This window comes from Lathyrus oleraceus, chromosome 6 (assembly GCF_024323335.1).
Source record: "Lathyrus oleraceus cultivar Zhongwan6 chromosome 6, CAAS_Psat_ZW6_1.0, whole genome shotgun sequence".
Taxonomy (NCBI): Eukaryota; Viridiplantae; Streptophyta; class Magnoliopsida; order Fabales; family Fabaceae; genus Lathyrus; species Lathyrus oleraceus.
In genome coordinates, this window is record NC_066584.1 from 238,536,095 (window position 1) to 238,545,871 (window position 9,777).

General features: G+C 41.7%; 1 non-coding gene across 1 annotated transcript; it reads right to left on the reverse strand.

Annotated features, from left to right (window-relative positions):
• Window positions 1-9,163: 9,163 nt before the first annotated feature.
• On the reverse strand, window positions 9,164-9,270 carry LOC127099546 (small nucleolar RNA R71). Its single transcript, XR_007794037.1, has one exon. It is a non-coding gene; the product is annotated as a small nucleolar RNA R71 (small nucleolar RNA).
• Between the last annotated feature and the right edge of the window lie 507 nt (window positions 9,271-9,777).

Sequence of the window (9,777 nt, forward strand, 5' to 3'; positions counted from 1 at the left end):
TGGTCAAGTTGTGACCGTGTGTGGCGAAGAGGACATCTTTGTGAGCCATTTATCCGCCTTCAAATATGTGGAGATGGATGGCGAAATTCATGAAACTCTATGTCAAGGTTTTGAAACTGTCAGTATTGAGAAGGTGGCTTTTGTTGAACAGAAGAAACCAAGTACCTCGATTGTGTCCTATAAACAAGCTCTGGAGGTCATTCATTCAGGTGATGCGGAAGGCTGGGGCAAGATGATTGATGTGCCCGTAAAAGAAGACATGTTTGGCATTGGTTATCAGCCTTTTCAATCATCAGAGCAGGGTGTCCAGGATCAAAGAGGGCCGTGTACTTTCACTAGTGCTGGATTGATGAATCACGGGGATGTCTTTGCAACAGACAATGAAGATAGTGACAGTCATTGTGATATGGTGCGCCTGTGTGCTCCGGGGGAGAAGATCAACAACTGGACTGCTGAAGAAATAGTCCAAGTTACTCTTCAGACAGAGTAATTTTCTTTTGTTTTTCATTTTGCATGAAAGCCCTACGCTCTGCCCAAGGCGTAGTGGTTCATTGTAGGGCCACATCATGTTTTAAATTTTCAATGATTATCATCAATAAAGGACGTTTTGCAATCAAATTTGGGTTCCCTGTCTTTCTATTCTTATTACTCTCATTTTCAAAACAATAAAAATGGCAATGTTTTTTTGTTTTCTGTGACTTTCTTGAACTCTTTTCTAAAAAAAAAAGCATGAATCATCGTTCGTGCAGAATTGATCCTGCGGATTCCATTAAAAACAGTTCTGTTATGGCTCAGCATGATTTCGATAATCCCATTTACCAAGCCGAAGAGGAGAGTGAAGAAGATTGTGAACTCCCCAAAGAATTGGCCAGACTATTGAAACAGGAGGAAAGGGTCATTCAACCTCATCAGGAAAAGTTGGAAGTCATTAACCTTGGTACTGAGGACGTAAAGAAAGAGATCAAGATAGGGGAGGCTTTAGAAGAGGAGCGTCAAAGAATGACAAGAAGACACTGAGAAGGCTAGCTAGAAGGTTTTGCTTGAACAAGGATGATGTGTTGTACAAGAGGAACTTTGACATGGAGCAGACATGTTAATGCAGGAAGTACACGAGGGATCTTTCGGTACCCATGCTAGTGGTCATGCAATGGCCAAGAAGTTGTTAAGAGCCGGTTATTACTAGATAACCATGGAATCTGATTGTTTCAAATACGCCCGAAAGTGCCACAAATGTCAGATCTATGCAGATACAGTGCATGTACCTTCAAACCCTCTGAATATTAGGAATTCTCCTTGGCCATTCGCGATGTGGGGCATCGATATGATTGGAAAGATTGAACCTATTGCTTTAATGGGCATCGCTTCATCCTAGTCAGACAAGTGGTTGCTCGATTCATTAAGAAAGAAATTATCTATCGTGGTTCGAATCTCAATAACAAGATGATAATAGAGCTTTGCAAAGACTTTAAGATCGAACACCATAATTCTTCTCCTTACAGACCAAAGATGAATGGTGCTGTAGAGGCGGTAAACAAAAACATTAAGAAGATTGTGCAAAAGATGGTTGTGACGTACAAGGATTGGCATGAGATGTTGCCTTTCGCTTTGCATGGGTATCGTACTTCAGTGCGTACGTCAACCGGGGCAACTCCGTTTTCACTTGTGTATGGCATGGAGGCAGTCTTGCCAGTAGAAGTTGAAATCCCTTCTTTAAGGGTGATGATGGATGTAAAACTTGACGAGGCTGAGTGGGTTCAAGCCAGGTTTGATGAGTTAAATTTAATTGAGGAAAAGCGATTAGCAACTGTGTGTCATGGACAACTATATCAGAGAAGGGTGAAGAAGGCCTTTGATCAGAAAGTGCATCCTCGAAGCTATCAGATAGGTGACTTAGTTATGAAGAGGATCCTTCCTCTCGGTACAGATAACAGGGGCAAGTGGACTCCGAATTATGAAGGTCCATATGTTGTTAAAAGGTATTTTCTGGTGGAGCCTTGATGCTTACAACTATGGATGGTGAAGATTTTCCGTCTCCTGTGAATTCAGATGTAGTCAAAAAATACTTCGCATAAACTGACCCGCTGGACAAAAAAAGAAAGTCCAGGCAAAAGAGGGCATCCCGGCGAACCAAGAGAAAAAGAAAAGAAAAAGGTTCGGGAAAAAGTTAGGGATAAAGAAAAAACATGTACACCCGGTAAGTCGAAAACTTGCAAAGTCGGCTTAGGCAAAAATGGGTATCCCGGTGGATTGAAAACCCGAAAAGGGCGATCCAGGCAAAAGTTAGGGATTAAGCGAATGACTGCGCTCTGAGTAGTTCTGAATCTCATCTCGTGTCAACGACTGGAAACTTTTGAAGGATATGATCAGTCCAATCATTCTTTCTCAGAAAGCAAAGAATTTGGGGGAAATTGAAGATCTATGAGTCATAACAGAATTGGAAAATAGTGGAATGCCGTGTTCACATTGCCAATAGAATAGTTTATTTTCTCTTTTGGCGCAATTACCTCTTCCTAGGAATTACTTCCTGATGTATTTGCCTTTATAGGCCATTTTCAATCAATAAAAGTCGTTATTCAGTCAAATTACTATCTTGTTTTTTATTTTTACCGTTTTGTTTGCAAAAACGTCCGAATTTTTGATAAACATTGCATCTAAAAACATGAAGGCTAGACAACGACGTGCGGAAAGATAAAACATCTGAAAATCATTTTGAATGCTGAGTACACTTGAGTATATTTTGTCCATACGATCCCCTGGGGCATGTATGTCTTGCCGTTCCGCAGGTTACTATCATTGAATGATGGCTAAAGCAGATGAGCCAAAGTTTGTTCGAAGGAAGACCCTGTTGTTTCAACACTTTCCAGTCGTGTAAGAAGTTGGGTCGTCTAAGTCGAGTTCAGAATTTGTGCCCCCAGCATGGTCGAGAGGTTGGTGTTTTCCCAACAAGTGACTCCCCAGTTGAGTTGGTTTCTCTACCATTCCGAGAATGTCAGATCAGTAAGTATCCTCAGCAGAATTGTTATATATCCCCAGCGGAGTTGACAGTGCAAGACTGTATCTTCCCAGCAGAAGCGGCTGCTCCTTAGAGTTGGATGTCAGATAGATGATCTCGACGCCAGATCCATGGTCTCTTTCCTTGAAGCAGAATCTCAGTACCGTATCGGTGTTTGCTTCCCCTGCTGAGTCGTCTCTCTCGCAGATTTTGGTTGCCAGAACCACTGTCGCTTTCCTCAACAGCAAGCTTCCTGTGCCATTCTCTCCCCAGTCAGAGTCTCGGTATTGTGTTACTGCCTGAACACCGTATGGCCAGTCATTTCCCCACAGAGTTCATTGTGTTGTGTATCTCCAACAACATTGTCTGGGTCAAGAAGAGCGTAATCATTCTCCCCAGCAGAGTTCCTTGCCTCGGCTTGGCGTTATTTCTAACCTAGCATTTCGCATCCCTGCATGTAGAATCATATTGCATTGCATCCTCTCAAATCGCGTAGCATTTCCATTCAGTATGGAACATTACGCCATAAAAAACTCAAACATATGCATACATGCATTAAACCAGATTGGATCTTATCCCCAGCAGAGACGAATCATTTTCCAACATCAGTATAGCACATTTGCAGCAGTTGCCCTTGGCAACGTTCAGAATCGATAATCCCAGTGAGATTTATTTTCTCACCAGTCCGTGAAAGGAAAGCTTGATTCTCTTCCGATTTAGTCACCAGTAAGTGTCTGCCTTATTTCGACATATGTAAGTATCATCCTGGCGATACCGGTAAGTGTCGGTTTGATCCCCGCAAGTGTCTGTGCTTTTCTTTGATGTCGGCGAACATCATTGTTCGATGTCGGTAAACGTCGGATTCCAATCGTGGGCCATCAGTAAATGGCATGTCTCTCATGATGTCAAAAAAAAATCATTCTGTCAACACCCGTGCCTGTCATTTCCTTTTTGGTGTCGGTAAACATCATTGTTCGATGTCGGTAAACATCAGCCGCTTGTTAACCATCGGTAAATGGTTTTGTCGTTCAAGATTCCCCAGCGTCTTCGCTGTCCGTAAATATCGATTATTTCATTTTCGCCATCGGTAAATGGTTTTCGTTTCATAAGTGTATTCTTTCGTTGGTGTCGGTAAACATCATCGTTCGATGTCGGTAAACATCGAGTTCCATCCCAGTCATCGGTAAATGTATGGTCTTGTTTCACTTATAAATATCTTGTTCGATGTCGGTAAACATCGAGTTCCTCCCCAGTCATCGGTAAATATCTGGTCTTGTTTCACTTATAAATATCTTGTTCGATGTCGGTAAACATTGAGTTTTTCCCCAGTCATCGGTAAATGTCTGGTCTTGTTTCACTTATAAATATCTTGTTCGATGTCGATAAACATCGAGTTTCTCCCCAGTCATCGATAAATGTTTGGTCTCGTTTCACTTGTAAACATCTTTTTCTCCCCAGCGAAGCTGCCATCGGTAAATGGCCTCGCTTTCTTTGATATCGGTAAATATCAGTTTTGTTTTGAAGCCGCCATCGGTAAATGGCCCCGCTTTCCTTAATTCGTCACCTACATAGTGAAAATTCTCCGGTTCTTTTGGTATTCAATCCCTACTTACCTTGAAAGTCTGATAGCCGCTGCTTTCACCCGTTCAGGTTCACAGTTGATTGAATAGGGGCAGCTGTAGCACCTCAAAATTTGCCCTCCTCATTCATGCATTCATTTTTAGGTCATTTTTCATTTTCATATTGCATTTCATCATGTCAATCAGAATTAGCTCCAAGAAGCCTGAATATCATCTAAGACACTTTGTGGGTCCTATCTGGGTGATCAGTCAACACAAGGGAATGACTTGGGTTACTTCCAACATGTTCAAATGAGGTCTATTCATCATTCAAAGCATTAATCTTAAAGGAACAAAGGTCCAGGACACAGGTTACCAAGTTTGGAAAAGCAGAGCCTGAGCTGTCATGCTCGCTAGGCGAGCAACATGGTTCGCTAAGCGAACTGAACTATCATGCTCGCTAAGCGAGCAGATCCTTCTCTAGGCGAAGCTCACGCGTTTGAGAAAAATAACAGAAAATCTTGGGCTTGAGTTGCCCTCATTTGAGCCCACAAAGCCACGAAAATTAGGCTATATATACTAGACTCCCATCTCCCAAAAAGATCGGACCTGAAAAGACCTGAGCTAACCTGATCTGAAACCTAACCTAACAAAGCCAGAGAGGAGGCTAACAGAGTTCAGAGCAACCTCCGGACACTAAAGGGAACTCATCGGCAAAGAACCAGTTCTACCTCATACAAACCCTGAGATTGTTCTGCAAACCCCGGTGCAATCCAATTTCATTCAACCTCTCCAATCAGGTTTGCCTTATTCCCGTTACTCTATGCTTAATTTGGATACTCTGAATGTGTGAGGTATTATCGTGAGGTTTTTCCCACGGGTTTAAATGTATATGAATATGTAAATCAATGCCTTGAATGTTAATCGTTTAATTTCTGAAATGTGTACCATAGGGTTTGGGGTTGCCGAGATCAGACTGTTATCAATGAAGAACCCAAAACCCACAGGCGTTCGCTAGTACCTTCGCTAGGCGAGCCTGCAGCGAAGCTTCGCTAAGCTTTCGCTAGGCGAGCCTGCAGCGAAGCTTCGCTAAGCTTTCGCTAGGCGATGCAGTAGCGATCGCGACAATAGTTGTTTTTCTGTTTGCTCTAATATGTTTTGTTTTTTGTTGTGACATGTTTTTCTATTGCATCCATGCATTGCTTCCTAACCTGTTTGTTGAGTTTTTGTGAGGGCTCACCTGACTCTTGCAGAGATGGCTTGGTATTCCACTTTATTTGTGGGATACCACCTGGAGGTTTATTCCGATTACCTGTACTGATTCACTTTCTTTGATGGTGCTAGCTTGGGAGATCTCTGGGTTTCTGATTTCTTTAGTTGCTGTTGCTTCGGATCTTTATCCGTGTGGTACTTTTACCCCTTTCCCGCATTTTACTGCTTTCTTAGCTGGAAGACCTCAATAGGAGGCAATGTTTTGTGTGTGTTTGAGCCCCTTGTTGGCATGTTTACTTTATGATACATGTTTTGTGTGGTGTGGTCGTCTCCCCATAGGATTGCTAGGCTTCGTATAGTCTCTCGTTTGCATGTCAATTAAAGTAGCACTGTTCCTTCGTCTAGGACTTCCTTTTTGCATGAGAATTCCTAAAACACCAACAACTCATTGATTTTTTCTTCTCCTAAGAACACGTTTACTCCTTCTACTACAGGCGAGTAAGTCTCCAAAGGTCGAGCATCCGGTAGATTGCGTAGTAACGTCGTTCGCCCAAAACCCTTACCCTGTAGTTAGCCGAACTACGGCTTGCTCTGATTCTCATTCCAGATGAGATACGTAGGCATAAGACACGATGTCTTACCGAGCACACTTCCCCTTAGCCCATAGGTCAGCCGAGCTACGAAGACTCTGATTCTCATATTCAAATGAGATACATATGCAATAGATGCGACATCCGTGCGAGTCATTTTCTTTTGACCCCTCTTTTAGTAAATAGTACATTAGATAAACCCACACCCTTTAGACAAGAACAACAAGAGTGGATCCCGTAGAGTACTACGGATGCGTAGGGGTGCTAATACCTTCCCTTCGCATAATCGACTCCCGAACCCAAGATTTGGTTGCGAGACCTTGTCTTTTCCTTTCCTTTTTCCAAGTTTACTTCAAGCGTTTCCTTTCCCTCCTTTGGGATAAATAACGCATGGTGGCGACTCTTCTGTCATTCTTTTTCGCCGGTTGTTTTTTCGCATTTCTATTTTTTAGGTTGCGACACACAACCTCCATGCCGTAACCAAGAGAGAAATGGGTTGCCCCTGTTGAAGTGCGGACAGATGTACGATATTGATCACACTAAAATTTACGTATTTTCGACTCCGATTTCACATGCATTCTAGCTGTTTTATTATCATTTTGTTGTGTTATTGTTATGTTTTTCTTTGTTTTCAGGTTTTTACTTTAATCGGAGCCCCGATCGAGAAAAGGAGCGAAAAAGGGCTAAAAACCCTAAAATTCAGCATTTTGTGCTTATGGCCTACCCAATGGCGGGCGCCACAGACCAAGCCATGACGTGTCAAATTCAACTTCCATCAACTCCCACGTTTTCCCACTACTTCCACTAAGGCGCCCCATATTGTGCTTGTGGCGGGCGCCATGGCCTTGTGGCGGGCGCCACAAGAGGAAAAACGGTTCCCTCCTATTTTCAAGTGAAGGACATCCAAGTCATTTCCATCTTTTTACTTGCCTATAAATAGAAACGCGAATTCACTTTTACAATCATCAAACTTAGAGCAGAGGAAAACTCAGAAGCAACTTTGTTTCACTTAGTCATATATTCAGTATTTTAAAGTGGTAATCGCTTCGCACTAGAGTGTTACCACAATCGTGTAATCAAGTCTGTGATAGAGTTTGTAATCGAGTTTGGAGCACTTTGGAAGGAAGTTAATCCTGCCGCCATTTTCTTTTCCGCATTGCAATTTACTCAGCCCTCCGATTGGAGCAGGTTTTTGTTACTCGCCTTTACTTTATTTATTTCCCGCACTCGCCTTTACTTTATTTATTTCCCGCACTCGCTTTACTTTTATTTATTTCCCGCACTCGCCTTTACTTTATTTATTTCCCGCACTCGGCTTTAATTTTTTTATTTCCCGCACTCGCTTTACTTTTATTTATTTCCTCGCACTCGCTTTACTTTTATTTATTTCCTCGCACTCGCTTTAAATTATTTACTTTCCGCACTCGCACTACTTTTATTTATTTTAATGCACTTTTACTTTACCATGTCTAACTAAATTTATAAGGTTAGAATGTAAGGATCGTAATTAAACCGATAATCCGTACAATTGTTCATAGAAACACTTAAGGGCTATTTTAACTTTCAACTTAAGTTTTCCCGCACTTCAATTCCGTTGGGTAAGATCGAAAGCCGTCCAACGTCTTTTTAAACTTAATTGTTTTTAACTATTTCAAAAACAGCGAAAGCGCTTTGTTTAGTTCATTAGGAGATTTTAACATTAAGAAGAAAAGAGATTTTAAAACTATTTTCGGACGTGTTTATAAGTTTAGAGTCTGGTTCGTAAGAACCTCTTTTGGTTAAGAAATCCAGGTTATAATACTTTTCAACTTAGTCAAGATACTATATTTCTTAAAAATAGGTTTACTACTCTAACGCAATGCGCGCCTTTTTATAAGTGACAATAAGAGGGTTTGATTAGGGAGTACAACTCGGTTCTGAATACGCGAAAGCGACATTTCCTGTTAAATTAGTTCTTTTCAAAGTAGGAAACATTGCCCATAAGTAGCTCTATTAGCAAGTACTTGGATTATCCATTGATGACGTGAATTATATTCGACCATGTCTTTATCAATTATAAATCTATTTCAACACTTTACTTTTCATTCCACATTACAAAAACACTTATTTCGATTGCCTTTGATAAACACCATAACAGCAGATAACGATAGATTGACACTTGGTCTCTGTGGATTCGATAATCTTTTATATTACTCTGACGCGTTCGTATACTTGCGAAAAGCACGCATCAAGTTTTTGGCGCCGTTGCCGGGGACCAATTTCGTCAAATTTCATTTTCCTGTTGTTATATCGTTTAGACTTAGGTTATTTCCCGCCGGTCGATGCGAAGAACTCGTAGCACCGGAAGTTTAAGTGTAGTATACCCTCTGGCGGAACCTGAACGTTACGCTCACGCACGTTTATTCTTTCATAGAATTAAGAGAGCTATGGCCTAAGATCAAAACCAAAGACCTCTTAAGGACTTCGCTCAACCATCTAATGAAGAACCTAGTTCTAGTATAGTAAACCCAACTATCCCAGCCAATAACTTTGAACTTAAACCATCCCTGTTGCAACTAGTGCAACAGAGACAATTCGCGGGTCTCGCTACCGAGAACCCTAACCAACATTTAAAAATATTTCTTCAATTAACAGATACTTTTAAAACCAATGAAGCTTCTCCTGAGGCAGTACGTTTAAGATTATTTCCTTTTTCCCTCAGAGATAAAGCCCTATCATGGTTAGATTCCCTTCCACCCAATTCCATTACGACTTGGGATAACCTTAGAAGAGTTTTTCTTGCTAGATATTTTCCCCCGAGTAAGACCGTCATTCTTCGAAACCATATAACTAGATTTACCCAAAACCAAGGAGAATCGTTGTTCGAAGCTTGGGAGAGATATAAAGAGTTGTTACGAGCATGCCCACATCATGGCTTAGAAAACTGGTTAATCATTCAAACCTTCTATAATGGACTTCATTACAACACAAAGATGACCATCGATGCTGCCGCAGGCGGTGCTCTGATAAACAAACCTTATCCTGAAGCTAGTGCCCTCATTGAAGATATGGCTCAAAACCATCAATCATGGGGAGTCAAACGAGCGACAGTTGAGAAGAAGGAAGCCCAAGGAGGAGTGCATGAACTAAGCTCTATAGGCATGATGCAAGCTAAAATGGACGCATTAGCCTTAAAAATCGAGCATATGTACATAAACCCGAATACTGTAGCCGCAGTTTCGTCGGATTGTGAGATATGTGGAACCCAAGGACACCAATCCACTGAATGCAGTCTATTAAACGAAACCCACTCTGAGCAAGTGAACTACACCCAAGGGAACCCATATTCGAATACCTATAACCCTGGATGGAGGAATCACCCGAACTTCTCCTATATGGAGGTGCATGGAGAGATGCGTGGAGGTGAACCTCGTGCTAAATTGGG